We start from the raw sequence: 20328 nt of genomic DNA on the forward strand, positions 1-20328 counted from the left end.
GTTTTGGAGGAAAGTAATTATCTAGACCAATTTCAACCTGGCTTTAGAGGTGGCTACGGGGTTGAGACGGTCAGTCTGATAGATTACCTTTACCGGGGAACTGACAGAGGGAGTGTGACTCTGCTGGTTCTTTTGGATCTCTTGGCAGCGTTCGATACCATCAACCATGGTATCCTTCTGGGTTGCCCGTGGGAGTTGGGGATAGGGGGCACTACTTTGCAGTGGTTCTGGTCCTATCTCTCGGGTAGATTCCAGATGGTAGGGCTTGGTGACAGCTGCTCCTCAGAACAGGAGTTGTTATATGGAGACCCTCAGGGCTACATTCTGTCACCAATATCTACATGAAAACCGCTGGGTGAGGTCATCAGGAAGTTTGGTGCTGGGTATTATCAGGATGCTGATGACAACCAAATCTACTTCTCCTTTTCATCTTCATCATCAGGAAATGGCACTCATTCTCTAAATGCCTGCCTACAGAAAGTAATGGGATGGATAACAAATTGAAACTGAATCCAAGCAAAATAGAAGTGCTCATTGTAGGGGCTCAGAATCTGAGTTAGATCTTCCTGTGATGGATGGGGTTACACTCCCCCGGAACAAGCAGGTGTGCAGCTTAGGAGTACTCCTGGGCCTAGGCCTCACGCTGGTATCTCAGGTGGAGGTCATGGCCAGGAGTGCTTTCTATCAGCTTCAGCTGATTCAACAGCTGCGCCCATTCCTTGAAAAGGATGACCTCAAAACAGTGGTGCATCTGCTGGTAAACTCCGGGCTTGACTACTGCAATGTGCTCTACGTGGGGCTGCCTTTGTACCTAGTTCGGAAATTTCAGTTAGTTCAAAATACGGCAGCCAGATTGGTCTCTGGGGCAACCCGGAGAGACCATATTATGCCTGTTTTGAAACAGTTACACTGGCTGCCAATATGTTTCCCAGCAAAATACAAACGGCTGATTATTACCTTTAAAGCCCTGAACGGCTTAGGTTAGAGTTATCTTAGAGAGCGTCGTCTTCTGCATGATCTCTACCGCACGTTAAGGTCATCTGAGGAGGTCCATCTCCAGTTACCATCGGTTCACTTGGTGACGACTCAGAGGCAGGCCTTCTCTGTCGCTGCCCCGGGGCTGTGGAATGCACTCCCAGCAGAAATCTGTAATCTGAGTTCCTTGCTGGCCTTCAGGAGGGCCCTTAAAACCTATCTGTTTGACCTGGCCTTCCAGGGTTTTTAATTTGTTGTAAAAAAAATTTAACTGCTGTAAATTTTCAGCCTGGTTCTCCAGGGTTTTTAACTGTTTAAATGTTTTAACTGTTAATTAGTTTTATGCTGTGTTTATAGTTTTGATTTTAATTGTTTTTTAAAATCATTATTATTATTATTTAAGATCAAAAATTCATTGGTAGTACATCAAAATAAAGGAGAGAGGATTTTTTTAAAAAAATTAAACATTTACAATATGTACAATTGGTATAACCATATTTAGCAGGTATAGCAATCACAATTACATATTTTTGATATTTCAATCCATCATCTTCCTGATCATTTCAACCAAAATCTTACTCGGGTTATAATAAACACTGTTTACCTCAACAGTATCTATAACAGGTTTCCATACTCGCTTGAAATCATATCTATTTAACTTTTGTTTTATATTACTACATCGAGCTGAAATAAACTCCTCAAGCATATATTTCCATTTTATTTTGTACCAATTAGTGATATTCAAATTTTCAGCAGTTTTCCAATTACGGGCAATTAATTCTTGTGCTGCCAATACCAAAAACCTTAACAGTATGCTATTATCAAATTTTGTATTACTTCCAACAAACAAAAGCAATAACCTCAATTCTACATTAAGTATTAATGGAACTCAAAATTTAATTACTATTTCCTTTTCTACCACTTGCCAAAATCTTTTAACTCTGGTACAATCCCACCACATATGTTTATAAGAACCTAATTCCAAACATCCCATCCAACAAATGGCATTAGAGGTTTTCTTTATCTTGGCCAACTTACTCAGCGTCATATGCCACTTAGTTAATATTTTAACCCACTGCTCCCATATTCTAACATTCCTTGACCATTTTAGAGGTTTATTTAACTTAGCCAAGTGCAGCAGCTGGAGAAGGTAGCACTAGCAGTAGTGATGTGTGCAGCAGCTGGAGAAGGTAGCACTAGCAGTAGTGATGTGCCTGGACCGATCCGGAGGCCATTCTACAGGCCTCCAGACTGGTCCAAACTGCACAGGTCCGGACCAGTCTGGAGGCCTGTAGAATGGCCTCCGGATCGGTCCAGGCACATCACTACTGCTAGTGCTACCTTCTCCAGCTGCTGCACACGGAGAGCAAATATGGTATAGTTGTTGTTCCACTGTTCCCTCTAACAGGGATTCCCAGATGTTGTTCACCAACTCCCAGCATGCCCAGCTGCAATGGCCTTTGGTTGAGGATTATGGGAGTTGTAGTCAACAACACCTGGGAATTGCTACCGTATCCATATTCTTATACTTATGATCTAACAAAGGACAATGTGGAATTGGTACGTCACAACAAAATGGCTGTCAATTACTCTAAAGTTAAAATGTTTGTGGTGATTCGTTTTAATTTTTTTACAGTATATTTCCCTCCTTTTGCTAAGTCAACCTGGTTTTCAAATATATCTCACTAAAACCAAAGATACCAGAATTCAAATTCCCATTCAGCCAAGAAACTTACTAGGTGATTCTGGGCCAGTCACTTGTCTTTCATCTTAACCCACCTCACAGGGTGTTGCGAGGATAAACATAACCACATATACAACTCTGGGCTCCTTGAAGGAAGAATTGGATATAAATGTAACAACAACATAAATACAAGTGCCTGCTCTGAGTCACAAAGACAAAGAAACCTACTGCTTATTTTCCAGCTGCAGAGTCTAAGCATTTGCATATTGTTCCCTGAAAGTACCTTGCAACCCTTCATCTTGCCTTACCCCACTCCAGGAAGAAGAGAAGGTGGGGTGATGCCATAGCATAGTTTGAGAACCCACAGACTTCTGGTCTGCACACTGACACCTCTGGTGGAGAATCAGAGGCTAAGCAGAGAAAGCAACAGTGCTCTCCTACCTAGGCTCAACAGTGCCCTGATATTTCCAGGCAGTCCATTGCTATCCCATCTGGCTAAACAATACTTCAATGACAGGTCTTTGGCTGGGCAATTGGTGGCTTGGCCTTGCCTGTTTGGTTCCCTTTTCTATTGCTGCATCTTGCCCCAGCCTATTTCCCCAACTGCCTCTGTGCATTTATCTGGGGCTCAATCACCTTCCTTCATTCCACTCACGTCTTCTGGGCTTTGATCAAGGAAAAGAGATCTTGGTTTCGACTGTTCTCTTTGTGCAACACCAGACTTCCTGGCAAAATGCACTTTTCTGACAAGGCCAGCTCCCCAGCCTGCTGGTAATACGTCTAGACATGCTTAAACTACTACCTATGGCCTAGTGCCGGCACTGCTGAGCCAGCACAATATCCTAATCTTTAGCACAGCACTGACTTCCTGAGCCAACTCCAGCATAGCACCAACATGGAATAGTGCTGCCACTCATAGCCTCAAGTGAAACTATTGCATGGCACTGAGGCAGAAACCCTAGCCATGCCAGTCTAGCAGTGAAGATGACACACCTACTTGTCGTCCTAATTAAAGGCATCCAGCCACCACCAAAACATAAACAATGCCAGTGCAATGCTACCCACATAGTACATATAGCATTTTTATTAGGGCTCCAATATTAATAAGTTAACTGACTTAACCAGTTAAGTGTCCTGGTTTAATCAAAACTTTGGCCCTGAACCATGGTCCCTTCTATCCACCTTTTGCTCCCCCACCAGGACAATTCCCGAGCCAACTTACATTAATTAGAAAGCTTCCCTCCCACCCTCTCTCTGGGTGTTACCTATTACGTAGCCTTGGCAGTGGTTCTTTGAGGAATGAGCACTGACTGGCCATGATCAGGAACCAGCATAGCAACTAAGTGCTTGGAATTTTCCAGCAGCTCCTCTCCCTGGCTGGCATTGAGGAAATGCTCCAATACCCCACTCATCACATGCCAGCCAACATTCTATGGATAAAAATATGGACACTCCCATGTCTGAAAGGGTGGGACTAGGGGCAGATCCTGGTATTCCAACAGCATGGCCTGTAGGACAATCCAGATGCAAAAGGTGCCACAACTCGAAAGCAAAAATGGAAAGCTCGTGCTCTGGATAACAAAAGTAGTGAGACAAGCTGCAAACTACATGGCAAGCCAAACATACAAAGACATCTGTATGTACTATACTGAATTTGTGCTATTGAGAGGACATTGGTCTCATTTTACAGCTGAGGAAATGAGGTGTACCAAGACAGACCCTCTCTCAAGTGCATGGCGCAGATAGAAACTGTACTACTCCATGTGAATTAAGCATACTGTGCGAATAACCACATGAATACAGACCTGCACTTATGTACACTGTGTGCAAATTATACACGCACTGAACAGAACATGTGAAAAGGTTCCCTCTCTCTCTAGAGCAGGGCTGCACAACTTTGGCCCTTCCGCTGGTTTTGGAACAACATCCGCAGGATGGTCCAAGTTGGGCTCTAGGAGTTAGGCACCAGCTCCACTTCCACTGTTAGTAAACCAGGCCTCCACAAGTTGTCTTTGGCTCTAGAAGCCAGCCCAAAAACTTAGGAGCCACGACTGCCCTCTACTCCATGGAGGAGGGACAAACTCAACACTTGCCACCAGCAAGGCCCTCCACTCCCAGGGGATGGGAGGATCCCCCACTTTGTTTGCTCCCACCTTGCTTGTGCACTTCTCCTGGTTGTGTCCATCTAGCTCAGGCAGACAGTGAACCAATGTGGTCAGATGGAGGAGGGAACATCCCACTTCCGCCTTGCTTGCTCACTTCTCCTCCTGGTCATGTCTGTCCATCAGCTGGCTGAAGAACCACACTTAAATTTCCAGGCACCAAGGTGAATTATCAAGCCCTGCAGTAAACTGCAACCAAAAAAACATATAATTCCATTTCTCTCCACAAAATCATCCACTCCTAATTGTACTTTCTCCAGCTGGCAACTTTTCACAAAAGCAACCTATTTGTTCTACACAGATCTTCCCAATCTCTTGTTGGCTTGCCTAATCTTTAAGAAAAAGGAAAGGCGAGGGAAGAAAAACGGCATCGCACCAACAAGTCAAGACCAAAGAAAGGGTGGGGTGGGCGGGGGGAGGATTCCCAGATAAATGTTTAATAAATAATTTATTCAGCACTGCCTGACGTGTTTCAAGAGTAAAACACTCTTCTTCCAGAGACAACTATTAAAACAATGTGTAAAATATTTTTTTAATAAAATATATATGTGTATACACTGTGTGTGTTTGTGTGTGTGTATATACACAAACACAAGTTAAAACTTTCACAATATAAACACATCACTATCCTATGTAAATTAAAATTGAAATGTTAACAATAATAGCACAATATATTATAGATCAAAGCGTTTACCATGTGAGTAGTATATACATTCTACCATCTTGCATACTGGGCTTGTTAAAAACCTAGCCTCCATGTGTCCACATTTTCCTTTGGTCTTTCAGCTTTCAGCCCCAATCCTCTTCCTCAAACAGAATTAAAACATTACAGAAGTCAAACCAAAGGCTTACTGGAGACCCCTGCTAAATGAGCAAAGAGACACCTTTTTAAAATTGTGATTCTCTTTATTTAGCAGGGGGAGAGCAATTGGCCCTATCCATCCCCAGCACATAACCCCTCCAGTGGTTGTTGCTGGTCTCTATCTTATGTTTCTTTTTTTGGATTGTGGACCCTTTGAGGACAGGGAGCCATTATAGAGCGCGATAGCAACAGTGATAGACCTATGTAAACTGCTTTGGGAACTTTTGTTGAAAAGCGGCATATATTCATTGTATAAGGTCCTCAGCCTACAGTGAAAGATGAGGAAAGCTGAATCGCCTGAGGCAGGACACGTCACATTCTGGATGCTACCTCTGAGAAGCCTTTTCCCATGCTGTCATCAACTACATCACACATGGTGGTGGAAAAAGCTTTACTTTGTCCCATATCAGTAAATACTGACAAAGAGAGAGAGAGATGCTTTTGGGGTCATGTGCAAACTAATAGGACGGAACAGCCAGAATTTCAGAGCTGCCTGAAGAAGAAACATCCCTGAGATGAAATTGCACTCTCTAGGGACAATGCAGGAATTGATTTCTAAACCACTTTTCATTAAAATAGTGAAATACAATATAATTAAATCAATGCACAACATAAAAAGTACAGCTATTAAATATAAATATATCTATTTAAAAGTATAAAAAATCCTATATAAAACAGTAATACACAAAACACAAAGCAGCAACATAAAAGCCTGGGTGAAGAGCCATATCTTTACCAGTTTTCTAAAAATTCTGATGGAGGCTGAGGTGTGGAAGCCAGCCAGGAGAGCATTCCAAAGCCTGGGGTCAATAACTGAGAAGGCCCTGCTCACGACAGCTAAGCCTCTCTCACCATTGGCACACGGCGCAGAGCCCTCTCCGATGACCTTGTCAAGCAGGCAGAACCCCTTGGGAGCAGACAGTCCTTCAGATATGCAGTGCTCAAACCATTAAGGGCTTTAAAGGTCAAAACCAGCACCTTGAATTGTACCCAGAAACAAATCCGTAGCTCTTTCAGAATGAGAGTAATGTGATCTCAACAGGCCACTCCGGATAAAATCCTGGCTGCTGCATTTTGCAGTAGCTGTATATTCTGAATATTCTTCAAGGGCAGCCCCATACAAAGCACATTACAGTAATCTAGCCGTGACATGATTAGGACATGGATAACTGTGGCCAGATCTGCCTTCTTGAGAAAGGGTCGCAGCTGGCACACTAGCCAAAGCTGTGCAAAAGCACCTCTTGCCACCACCTGAATATCCAAAAGCAGAGTTGGGTCCAGCAATACCCCCAAGCTGCACACTTGCTCTTTCAAGGGGAATGCAACCCCATCCAGAACTAGTCAAATACCTTCATCCCAATTGGCTCCCCTACTGACCAACAGCTCATCCATCTTGTCTGGATTCAATTTCAATTACTAGCCCACATCCAACCCATCACGGCCTCCAGCCCCCAATTCAGGTCATCCATTGCCTCCCTAGGATCAGGTGACAAGGAGAGAGAATCGAGTGTCATCTGCGTATTGCTGAATCCAAGTCGCCAGTGACCTCTCCCAGCAGTTTCAAGTATATGCTGCCTGCTTATAGGAGAGTATCTGATTCACAATCTATATCTGTAAATGAAGTATTACAAAAGCTTAATAAGTATTACAAAGTACACCATAGGTTTCCAGTGCTATCTTCTAAATGGAACATTGCAGTGTTGCCTTGAAATTTCCCACTGCTCAGCAAAATGAGGAACATGCAACATTTCATATTATTTAACCTAGTAATGAAGATGGCAGCCATTAAAGTAAACCCAGTTTTCTGTTAAGAATAATGTTTTCAACTGACTTTGGATACCATTGATACTTTCAGTAAGGGCCTCTGAATTAAAGAACAACAAACTTTTATTAATCGAAGGTTACACTTATACAACGCCTTCATGATATTGAGCACCAAAATCTTGTTTCTAGGGGAAACAGGACCTGTTCTCCCCTATTTTTTGGCATTATGCCCCCTTTGGGGAATAAAGGTGCTAAGTATTTAGCCTCCCTACACTTTCCTAAGTTTAGGATAGCTTTTACTAGGGCCCGCATGAACGTGTTGCCTTCAGCCCTTCTGGAAAAAAGATTTTGCAAGGGATCTTCAGATTATGGCCTGTGCCCCTGTGGTGCAGGCCTTCCTGAAACTGTTTCGCATGTGCTGCTCTATTGCTCCCTGTTTTCTGATACCAGAAAAGAACTCATATTCCCTCTATTGGAGCATTTTCCAGGAAGAGCTGACCCCTTTTATTTGAATTTTTGTCTTGAGGATCTAGACAATGAAATTACCAAGGTGGTGGCGAAATTCTTTTATGTTGCTATTAGACTAAGATCCTGTTTAAGATCTAAATTTTAGGAGCTACTGTTCATTATTATGTACCATACTACTGCTGGTATATTCTGTTTTTAATTTTCTTTTAATTCTTGTATGTTTTCTGTATGGCCTACGGCCGCAATAAATTGATTGATTGATTGAACTTTTATTAATCAAGGGTTACAATAACAGGTTGCCTAAGCAATTTCCCCCTAATGATACCTATCATGGAACAAAAGAAGGAAATATAAGAACTCCACCAAGTTCAGGTGGAACTTATCTGTATATCACAAATGTTTCCAGGCTGTTGTAAACTTCAGCTTCAGAAACCTCTTTCATAACTCCCACACATGAGCACTTTCTATGAAAACAGGACTTTCTGTGCTGAAAACAGCCACTTATAGTGGGATGTGTGCTGGGAATTACCCTGCTCTTCCCTTGACTAGTTGCCTTGATGAAGGCTTTCCACTCCTACCTTTCTACTCCCCTCTTGACATCTGAAACCTCTCTCTCCCCCAACTAAACCCCTTCACCCTGAAGATATCTATTTAGCCGCTATTGATCTGCCAAGCTCACACCACCAGATTTAGGGGAAATACTGCTATGGACTAGGGTCCTGGTCACAGGTTGATTCTCATTGTGAGGCCACACAAGCTGTACTTTGCATATAGCAGTGAAGGCACACATTTATTTAAGCCAAATCAAGACAGGCAAGAAATGCAGCCCAGCCCATCCTTCTCTGACTTCACACTAGCCTTAAAGTTTCAGCAATTGATCACCTCTAGAGAGTATTCTGCTTCTAAGATTCAGTGATGTAGTTGCAAATTCAGGCACTCTCCATGACAGCCCCCATGGCCATTCCCACCCCAACAAAAAAGACGACGAAGAGTACCGGCGCTCCCTCACTGCATGTCCGTCCCCACCCCCTGCTTATATTGATCAAGCCAACATCCTAAAATTAATCTCTCTGCAATGAGCAATGAGGCCACTCCTCTCCTTTATTAGGACAGCAGGAAGGAAACATACACACACTCTGGACTGAGAACTCCCGCCCACCAAGCATTATACTGTAGTAGGATTGCTAAATGATTGTTTTGATTTTCAGCATGGTGCTCCAAACTCACACCTGCCCTGCCCACATCTGAAAAACTAGAGTTAGATCACTCTAGTTTTTCAGATGTGGGCAAGGCAGGTGTTTATCAAAGATTTAAATCCTTCTGAATAAAAATAGTCATAGTCATATGTATTCTCCATTATATCCTCATGGCCTTATCCTATGATCCATTCTCCAATCACTAATACTTGGTTGTAAGCAACATTTGAAAAAATCTAGGTTATGATAGCAACCAAGTCACCCACCCTATTCTGAGAAAAGGAAAGTGTGTTACCAAGTCTAAAATCATGATCATGTGCTGTGGAATTCCACATTAAGGGGGAAAAGACACTCTAGTTTGGGCGGGGTGTGTGTGTGTGCACAAACCTGGGGGACAATGTCAAGTTAGTATGTGTGATCAGCATTACTGTGAACTGAGAGAGTTTTCAAAACTACGGGCCAGACTAACTTAGTCATGACTATTACTACCACTTTTCATTTTATTGTATACTGCTTTTCAACAAAAGTGCTCAGAGTTTACACAGGAAAACAAAACAGGATGGTTGCCTGTCCCTAAAAGGCTCACAATCTAAAAGACAATATAAAAGTAGACATCTCTCTTGAGGTTGGATAGAGACACTTGCTCTCTCCCTCTAACTGTAAGAGGAATCACGACTTTAAAAGGTGATTAACTTTGTTCAGTTAGCAGAGGCCCAATGAAAGTAATGGGGTGTGCAAATTAGTCATGAAAAACTTGTCTCATTTAGTTCAATTATTCTTAGTTGTGACTTAGTTTGGCTTCGACCTTATATGTTTGTTTTCTTAGATGGTGGAGACCAAAAGAGAAGATCAAGGATTCTTGGGCAAAAGTAGAACTTAAGGGAAAGAACTCTGATCCCTGGAGAAGTACAAGAGATTTATAGATGCTCTGACAACCACAACCGACTATGATGAAGGAACAGAAATTTGCTTTAAAAATAAAGAAAAAAAGGAAGAGAACTTGCATGTCAGACAATCCGAAGGAGCTAGCAGAGTGTCGATCATAGTTCAAATAATGCACCTTTTAGCTGAATTGGAACCAGCTTAGATTCCTACTTCATATAGTGCACCTTTTAGCTGAATTGGGGCCAGCTTAGATTCCTAGTACGAGGTCCACGTGCTGCTCACTATCTCTTGCTTAGACCACTCACCATAAACTTCCAGCACCGATCTTCTCTGAGCTCACAGGGCAGGCTAGCAACGTGCAAATGCTACATGAGCAGCTTCAAAACTCCTCCTATTCCTCTCCGACAAGGCAAACGAGATTCGAGATTTCGAGGCCAAGGAGCGGAAACGTCCCACCAGTCTGTGTGCTCGTTGCAAGGTTTTGTTTTTGTTGTTTTAAAGCAAGTGGGAGGAAATACTTGTAGTTCTTTCGCTCCCCATTTTCCCCTAGGCGAGATTGAAAGCAGAGTAAAGAAAACTACTATTCCCACAATGCACTGGATTCGCCCAGTCCGTTGAGCTACGGTTCTTTGTCCCCAGCCTTCCAGCGTTGGGATTTTTCTTGGAATAACTATCAGCTAGATTCATTAATGAGCTTGGCTTTCCTAACCGCGTGAAAATAGGGATTCATGCGGACTCTTGTGGACTCCAGGCCAGTACTGAAGTGGGGACAAATCCTGTAAGAGCTCCTAACTCTCATAGGACTGAAATGAATTAAAACCAGATGGATCGCCTCGTCCTATGCCGGAACGTAATCGGAAGTAAATCCCACTGTATTAATGGATTTATTCTCTAGTAATGTGCTTGCTTAGTGCTGCCTGGGCCCCGCTTAGGAGCCGTGGACCACCAAAATTCTGGATCCTGGTAGTGGAACTTCCCTGCTTCACGAGCCTAGACACGCGGGGACGGGCGGGATAGAATTCCCCCTAGCATTCTAGTCTGGCTGACCCGCTTTACACCTTCACTATCCCATCATTCCACAATCAAAGAAGAGCTGCTGCTTTGTTCTACCCACTAGGTTGTTAGGATTTGGACAAGATGACCTCTTGAATGGTGAATTAAATATCCCAGTCCACAGATTTTTGCACGCAACAGCAGGCTACCTGCAGATGACTGGCTGCATGCATGGATCTTTGCAGGGTTTGCTGTGAAACTGATGGTGCTGCTGGGATGAAGGCAGGGCAGGGGCGAGCGAGGTTGGAGTGAACCCTGGAACAAACAGTGAGAAAACTTGCTCCCGCCAACCCAGCCCCACCCCTGCCCTTTCCGCTTTCGCTTCCACGCCTCCCCCCGCCGCCCTCTTTGTTGCAAAACAACTGTAAAAAGACATGGTGAAAAAAAGAACATCTCTGCATGCCTCTGGCTCCTATGCAAATAATATCACACATACCCTGTACACACACACACAGACATTTTGACACACACGTGCACACGCATCCCGCAGACTCAGAAGTATTTTTAACACGTAAACCTACTACAATTACATAGTATATCATACATCAACAACACTTCTTTCTTTTTCACCTGTTCACAGTCTCCTCCTCCTGCCCCCTGTCCCCCACAACTCAGTCAAAGAGTTTTCCATGGGAAACTGTTTCCCTGCTTTCATCCAGGATTTAGGGGCAAGATTTTTTTTTAATTCTTTTTTGCATGGACAGAGAAAAGGTGTATTGTAGTTTTGCCTTGATCTTTTTTTTTTAGTCGAGGACAGAGTTTTTTAAAAGGTCCTTTAATTGAAGCTCCCTTAATTGAAGAACTTTTCAGCTCTGTCTCAGTGGGAGGGAAAGTGGGAGTGTCAGGCAGCATCCCTCCATCCTCCTCTCCTTGTGCTGAACCTGAGCACTAGCTACCTGTCCTGTCCTGTCCAGGGGCTGATGCTGCTTGGCCACCATCCCCTGCCTTGGGGAGGACATCACTCATGCCATCTCAGAGGCTGAAAGGGACAGAAGATTACATTGAAGTATATAGGGAATCCATGGCTCCCACAGATAGATGCAATCCAGCTTCTTCCCTGGAGGATTTATCCTTCATACTGTGGCAAGGGTTCCATAGGCTGAATCCACACAGCTGGAGAAATCTCCCCATCACACCTTGGAATGCCTAGAAGTGCCAGCCTCAGGAAAGACTTCCCAAAGACAGGAGATTGTGTCCAGAGGTGCTCCCAGGTTGTGCATCTGTGTGACTCACACAGTCACTGTGTGACTGTGCTACTTAAATAACTGTCTTGTTAGAAATGGCAGCCTTCTAAAGATGAACTTTTTTTAATTGGAACATTTTGACATATATTCATTCCAATTCAATTCAAATCAATATCATACTTATAACATGAACCTAACAGAACTATGTAGATAATATAAGACCACTGCTAAGAGCGAACCCACTATTTTAAACACATCAAAGTAATCATAATTTCCAGACTTCATGAATAGGATCAGAATTGCCTTGGTTACACTCTGTATAAAAGATGTATTTTTTCCAAATGCGATAAAATTGTGGTTCTTTTCTCTGGTTTTTCATTATCTTTAAATTATATGAAATTTTTTCTAAAATTGCCCGTGACCATACCTTGTTGTGCCATCTCTCCACATTAGAGTTGTCTAAGAGTTTTGATTGCTATGCCATAATTGCTTTAGCCGCCAGGATTAAAAAGGTGACTAGTTCTTTACCTTTAAGTTTGGTATTATTTCCTGTAAAGATACACACATGGACAAATGTGTTGGTACCCCTCCACGAAAAAAGAAGAAGCCACAATTGTCTCTGAAATAACTTGAAACTGACAAACGTAATTGGCAACCATCATTGTTTATTCCATATTTAACAAAAATCAGACTTTGCTTTAGAGTTTTGATGCAACAGAATATTTCCAATAATAACACAAATGAAAATGGCATGGACAAAATGATGGGACCCTTAACCTAATATTTTGTTGCCCAACCTTTAGAGGCAATCACTGCAAACAAGTGATTCCTGTAGCTCTCAAGGAGACTTCTGCACCTGTCAACAGGTAGTTTGGCCCACTCTTCCTGAGCAAACTGCTCCAGCTGTGTCAGGTTTGAAGGGTGCCTTCTCCAGACTGCATGTTTCAGTTCTTTCCATAGAAGTTCGATAGGATTCAAATCAGGGCTCATAGAAGGCCACTTCAGAATAGTCCAATGTTTTGTCCTTAGCCATTCTTGGGTGCTTTTAGCTGTATGTTTTGGGTCATTATCTTGTTGGAAGATCCATAACCTGCGACTGAGACAGAGCTTTCTGACACTGGACAGTACGTTTCACTCCAGAATGTCTTGATAGTCTTGAGATTTCATTGTTCCCTTCACAGACTCAAGGCACCCCGTGCCAGCTGCAGCAAAGCAGCCCCAAAACATAACTGAGCCTCCTCCATGTTTCACAGTAGCTATGGTGTTCTTTTCTTTGAAAACTTCATTTTTTCATCTGTGAACAAAGAGCTGAGTGTGAATTGCCAAAAATCTCCAGTTTTGTCTCCTCTGTCCATTCTCCCAGAAGCACTGTGGCTTGTCAATATGCATTTTAGCAAATTCCAGTCTGGCTTTTTATGTTTTTCTTTCAACAGTGGAGTCCTCCTGGGTCTTCTTCCATTGAGCCCACTGTCACTCAAAAAGTGACAGATGGTGCAATCAGACACTGATGGACCTTGACCTTGGAGTTCAGCTTGTATCTCTTTGGAAGTTGTCCTTGGCTTTTTGTCTACCATTCTCACTATCCTTCTGCCCATTCTGGGGTTGATTTTCCTCTTGCGTCCGCGTCCAGGGAGGTTGGCTATAGTCCTATGGACCTTGAACTTCTTAATAATATTTTATAGCCTTTGCCTTTTACATGCTTGTCTATAATTTTCTTTCTTATCTCCTCAGACAACTCTCTCCTTTACTTTCTTTGGTCTATGTTCATTGTGGGACACACGATGATACCAAACATCAGAGTGACTACTCATCTCCATTTCAATAGGCCAAATGACTGATGGCACGATTGGAGACATGTGTGATACTAATTAAAGAAAACAGCTAATTTGAGAAATCACTCTAATCCAATTATTTATGATCTTTTCTAGTGGTACCAACAAATGTTTCCAGGCCACTTTAGAATATCTTTGTAGAATAAGCTATCTCTTTTCACACTTGCTTTGCTTTACTTGATGACATATCAAAGGCATGCAGGTATACATAGGACAATTGCTTTTCATTTAATCACTTTTCAGGATGCATAAAATCCCTTTTTCAATTAGCTGTTAGGGTACCAACAAATTTGTCCACGTGTGTATGTAATGAAGCCACATCTGGAGAATACTCTACCCTTTGGTTCATTATATTACTAATTTCAAGAAAAACTTCCCAAAAGGTTTGATTTTCTCACATGTCCACCACATCCTCTCTAATAAAACACTTGGTGTCCGTCCGTGGACGGACACCAAGCGTGTGTCCGTGCCTCCCTGCCCTGTTCTGGGCATGCGCGAAGCGCATGCCCAGAACAGGGCAAGGGAGACATGATCGCCGGCACCCGGCAGCCATCTTGGGTGGCCAGAAGCGGCCGCCCCGAAGAAGCCGGAGAAGCGGCGGCGGGGGAAAGTGACCGCCGCCTCGGCCGAAATAGACAGAGGCCGGGGGCGGAGCGGAGGCCATGTAACTTTTAAAAACAATGCTCCTGCAGCCGACGCCGCCGACCGCCCACCCTCCCTCCCAGCTGCCGAGTCCCCCTTACCCTGGCCGACTGCTGTCGGCTGAAGACAGCCCTTAATTTAAGAGGCAGAGAGGAGCTCGCAAGCAGAACTCCTCTCTGTGCAAAGCCTCTTGCCGAACTGCTGCTTTGGGCACTTGCGTCCCTTGCGCCCAAAGTGGCGGTTCGGCAAGAGGCTTTGCACAGAGGGGAGCTCTGCTTGCGAGCTCCTCTCTGCCTCTTAAATTAAGGACTTCCTTCGGCCGTCAGCAGTCGGCCAGGGTAAGGGGGACTTGGCAGCTGGGAGGGAGGGTCGGCGGCGTCGGCCGTGGAAGCAATTTTTCAAAAAGTTACATGGCCTCCGCTCCGCCCCCGGTCCCGGCCTCCGTCTCCCCGGCCTGGCGGGAGCAAGTGCCTGGGCCGATTTGGCCCTTAAAGGTAGGGGGGCCGGACGGCGGAGGGAGGGGGAATGGCGGCGGGGGGCCAGGAGCGCCGTTACTAGCGCCCGTTATTCAACGGGCCAAAATTCACTTGTATGATAATATGTACCTTTCTGTTAACGACTCCTCCAACATTGCATGGAGTTTTGATGAGAAAATCAGGCTAATGCCGAAGGTATTAAATACCAGGGGTGTAGTATTTTCCAATGTAGTTCTTGAATGGAGGTTGAGAGAAACCCCCCTGTCCTCCATAATGAAAGCCAATGTGTTTGATCTGGGACTAATTTGTTCTTCGTGCTCTGCTCTCTTGTGCTTTCTTGTGGTGGCAAGCATGGCTTGTCCCCTTAGCTAAGCAGGGTCTGCCCTGGCTGCATATGAATGGGAGACAATATGTGAGCAGTGTAAGAGATTCCCTTCATCCTCTTAGGGGATGAAGCCGCTCTGGGAAGAGCAGAAGGTTCCAAGTTCCCTCCCTGACTTCTCCAAGATAGGGCTGAGAGAGATTCCTGCCTGCAACCTTGAAGAAGCTGCTGCCAGTTTGTGTAGACAATACTGAACTAGACAGACCAATGGTCTGATTCAGTATATGGCAGTTTCCTATGTACTCCTATGTACCTATGTTTCCTCTATCTTTTTGCCTAAGTCAATTCCCCATGCATTCCTTAAACTTATTGGGGGTCTCCAATCTCTATTTGTATTAACATGTTGTGTATCTTAGAACTTATCCCTTTAGGTTGATCCAAATAACTGAGTATTAGTTTCTCAAAATTTGTAAGTATTTGGGTGGCAGAGCTCTCAACACTAGTATCCGTCAGTATAGATCTAATTTGAAACCAAACTCACCAAGGTATTTTAAAACCTATTTGTTGTTCAGTATCTGCCTTCTTAAGCAACCTTTTATTTCTATAAAAGTCTCTTATTCTATAAAAATTCTTTTCCTTCAACATCTTCAAACAAGCCAATCCATATTTATCTACCCCAGTATCCAGATAAGTTAGTAAAAAGGGAGAAGTATCTCCTATCAATATTGTAAAAGTTTCTTTCCAGATCTGGATCATATTCCAAGTAAATATATTATTAACAGGGGCATAACGATAGGGGGGGCAGGGGGGCACGTGCCCCAGGCGCCACTTGGGAGGGGGCGCCAAAAAGTGCCCCCACTAATCCCCTGCCTTTGGCAAAAAAGAATTTTTTTGTGACTTTTTTTTTTTTTTTTGGTCATTACGGAGATCTCCGGCGGGCGGGAGCTCCCATTGGCTGCCGGAGAACACATGCCCAGCAGCATATGCTGGTTGTCTCAGTTCCTCCCTCCCTGCTTGCTGCACGCACGAGGAGTGGAGCGGAGTAGCTTGGTTTAGTTGAGAGAGCAGCTGCTGCTGGGGACGTTCTCTGACTCTGCCTGCCTGCCGTTTGCCCACCACACTGCCCTCTGGCTGCCTTTTATTCTTCTGTTGTGCATTAACAAAGTAAGTTTCATTGCTCAAATCTCTCTCTCCCCCGTGTCTGTTGTGTGTGAGAGAATGCCCCTACTCCCTTGCATAACGTCCTCCTTTTAGCTCTTCTGTGCTTTGCATAGCAGGCTTCACACACACACCCCCAAACCGAGGGTAGCTGCCTGCAAGTGGAGCCAGTGGTGCTTTCCTGGCTTGCAATGTGTGAGTTTTTGGCTTGCAATGCGTTTCTGGCTTGCATTGTGTTTCTGGCTTGCAGTTTCTGGCTTGCATTGTGTGAGTCCCGGTGGGATTGCAAAAGGAAACTCACGCAATGCAAGCCAGGAGAGCGACTTGTGGCTCCACTTGCATTGCCCGAGTTTCCTTTTGCAATCCCACCTCTGCAAAAGAAAACTCATGCAATGCAAGTGGAGCCACAAGTCGCTCTCCTGGCTTGCATGCATGAGTTTCCTTTTGCAGAGGTGGGATTGCAAAAGGAAACTAGTAGACTAGTACACAAGATCTTTGCAGCTCTGCTAATAATTACAACTTCTGGATCATCCCTTAGCATGGGGCGTGGGGTGGCAAATTTAATTTGGAACTCATTAATATAATTTTTGAATAATGTTCAGTCTGTCTGGATTAATACTAGGTTTATTCTTTATAGCAGATTTTTATTAGCAACATACAGTCTACAACATTTTCAGCCTTGTTCATTTGGTGCATATTGTAGATGTTCTGTCTCCAAAACATAAGTACAGCATCTATATTTTTGAAGGGGGGGGGGGAATCCCATTTAATACAGTGTGAACAAATTGGTCCAAATAGTAGCAATGGGAAGTTTTTCTTTCTGCCCCTGTAGCTTTAATAAGATAGAGTGCACAAATATCACTTGATTAACAGCTGCGATATTAATTTCCCTTTTTGGTTGCTTGACTCACAGCGAGAATCATGTCAAGGCAGTGGAGAACCAATTAAATTGATTTTAATCTTTGTTAGGGAAGATCATGCCTGTTTCTCTCCTTGTTTAAATAAGTTTCAGTAGGTATTATTTCTGGCTTTAAAGAAATTGGTATCTTAATGTAATGGAATCCTTCTAATTACATACTTAATAGTTTTTAAAAGTTAATCACGGTTTTTCATTCAATGTGTATTTTGTTTTACATATAAAACTTATATTTTCCTTTGAGAGAGTTTTAAAAATAAGAGGTAATTGGGAAGGCTTTTTTAAAACAAAGAAAAATCTCACCCCTACTTATTCATGATCTTTTTGATTTGCCTGTGTTTTTATTTCAAGCAAGTCAGATGTAATTGCAAATAACATGCAGAAGATCCCAGGTTCAATCCCTACCTCCAGGTAGGGCTGGGAGAAACTCCTGCCTGAAACCTTGGAGAGCTGCTGCCAGTCAGTGTGGGCAATAGTGAGCTAGATGGACCAATATCTGACTCTGTAGACAGCTTCCTACGTAATCAAACCATAACTTGCACTTACGTTCAATCCAATTGGATGCATTCACATTCACAGCTTACATCCAATAAACTGCTGAGTAAGCCCTCCAAACTAGGATCACACAGTGTGGTTTGCAATTCTGGTATATGAAGGGCCCAAACCTCAGTTTTGCTGTTCAGGTGCATAGGCAAACGGTGATTTAATTAAACCAGGAGGTTATTTATTAAGACTGTGTATGAGAGGGAAGCAGAAAGAGGAGGAGATCATGGCTCAAATAATGGTGGCTGAATGTGGCTATTGAGTTTCCCAGGAATACAACCAACGTAAAGTGTGCTACAAATAGACATTATTATAGAACTAGTGTTTTTAAGCCCGTTATAATAACGGGCTCTAGGGGGTGTGTGCTAGTTTGCTCCTCTTCCCTTCTCCTTCCAGTTGCTACTTCCTTCCTCCCAGTTGCTAGGACGGAGTCCCGTCGCCCGAGACCCTCAACAACAGCCGCAGGAGCAGCAGCCAGATAGGCGGCTGCAAGTTGGTTTTGGGATGGAGGGGCTTTTCTTCGGCCGGGCTGCGCACCCGGCGGCAGCCGCTTCTCGTCGGCCATCCCACCCGCCCGGTGGCGGGGCCTCTCCTCGGCCAGCCGCACGCCCGACGGCGGCCGCTTCTCCTCGGCCGGCCGCGTGCCCGATGGCGGCTGCTTCTCCTCGGCCCGCCCACGCGCCCGGCGGCAGCCGCTTCTCCTCAGCCGGCCGGCCGGCCCGGCGGCAGCCACTTCTCCTCGGCCGGCACGCCCGCCCACCTGGCAGCAGCCGCTTCTCCTCGGCTGGCTCGCTTCTCCTCGGCCGGCTTCTCCTCGGCCTTGCCAACATGGCCGCCCGTGTCTGGGCGGCCGTATCTTTTTTGGCGGTTCTGAGCATGCGTTCCGCGCATGCTCAGAACCGCCGAAAAAGACACGGGCAGCACGGCCGCACACTCAGGGTCTTTATTATAGAGGATTAATAAACATAGAATATCTATGATAGACTAGAATATATGTCTATTATAATTTAAGTCTCTATTATAATATAAGCATAAATCTTGAATAGACTAGAATATCTATGATGGAAAAGACTAGAATACCTGTCTTGTCTTTTCCATTTTGGGACACAAAACCTATTACTATGTTTAAAAGCATTTATTTTCTGGCCATGAGGACTGCAAACTTAGGCTGTTGGTATGCAAGACATTTCTTTAAAATATATATTTCTAAAGAGCCTTGTAGCCTCATGTTTCCTTTTTCCTGTCCCAGTATACTTGCACGGATGCAGCCCACAACCCACATTTGACTATGGCTGTGACACATTTCCATATTTCCGGGGGCGGCCGGGGGGAAGGAGGGGGGGGGCGCAATTTCAGTGCTTGCCCCAGGCACCGTTTTCCCTAGTTACGCCTCTGATTATTAATTTTCTTAACCTCCTTGAATTTACTTGGATGAAAAATTATTTTTCTCAAGACTCCTTCTGATTCCTGTGTCTCTTTGTATCCACTGTTTTGATACATCCTCTATTATAAATGCAACCAAATGACTTAATTGGGCAGCTTGATAGTACAGTTTTAAATTTGGAAGTTCCCATCCAGCTTGTTTTTGAGGGCTATATATTATCTTTCTATTTATCTTCTTTTTTCTTTTTTTTGTATTAAAGCAAAACCTCTCAATTTTATTTTGCCACAACCTGAATGTTTTATCAGGGATTTCCACAGGAAGAGATTGGAATGAAAAATTAAGTTTAGAAAGAACTTTCATTTTAATTGCTGCTATTCTTCCCAATATGTTAAGGTTTAATCTTTTCCAATGCTTCATATCCTTATTAATTTTTTTTCCAGGCTGGCTTAAAGTTTTTATTAAATAATTTATTAATATTTTTAGTTATACTAATACCTAGGTATTTAATCAATTTATACATTATCGGGATCACCAGATCACTAGAGACTTTCTTTTGTATATTAGGGTGTGTATGAAAAAACATCAGTTGGGATTTATTAAAGTTAACAGCTAGCCCTGATACCTCCGTGAATTCATATAATACTTTTTTAAAATATTCAATAGACTGACCAGGTTCTGCAAGGGTTAATGCTATATCATCGGCAAATAAATTTAATAAATATATATTATTTCCTAGTCTAAATCATTTGATATGATTATTAGTTCGCGGTGCAATTGCTAAAATTTCTAATGCGAAGTTAAATAACAGAGGTGACAAGGGGC

General features: G+C 43.6%; 1 protein-coding gene and 1 long non-coding RNA gene across 6 annotated transcripts in view; one reads left to right on the forward strand and one right to left on the reverse strand.

The window, feature by feature from the left end:
• The window catches only part of LOC128328211 (cytosolic beta-glucosidase-like), a 116308-nt gene extending 104531 nt beyond the window's left edge, over positions 1-11777 (reverse strand). The window contains exons 1-2 of one of the 5 annotated variants that reach the window (XM_053257959.1): positions 10302-11049; positions 4813-5010 (exon numbers count right to left, since the gene is read on the reverse strand). The gene's annotated coding sequence lies outside the window, so the exon portion shown is untranslated. Of the gene's footprint in view, positions 1-957; positions 1041-4812; positions 5011-10301; positions 11052-11619 lie in introns of those variants that run through there. The other 4 variants (XM_053257961.1, XM_053257965.1, XM_053257958.1 and 1 more) reach the window with 4 other exon arrangements.
• Positions 11778-16539: 4762 nt separating this feature from the next.
• The window catches only part of LOC128326496 (uncharacterized), a 29508-nt gene continuing 25719 nt past the window's right edge, over positions 16540-20328 (forward strand). The window contains exon 1 of the long non-coding RNA XR_008308083.1: positions 16540-16669. This is a non-coding gene — a long non-coding RNA (uncharacterized LOC128326496). The remainder of the gene's footprint in view (positions 16670-20328) is intronic.

The sequence above is a fragment of the Hemicordylus capensis genome, chromosome 5 (assembly GCF_027244095.1).
Source record: "Hemicordylus capensis ecotype Gifberg chromosome 5, rHemCap1.1.pri, whole genome shotgun sequence".
Classification (NCBI taxonomy): Eukaryota; Metazoa; Chordata; class Lepidosauria; order Squamata; family Cordylidae; genus Hemicordylus; species Hemicordylus capensis.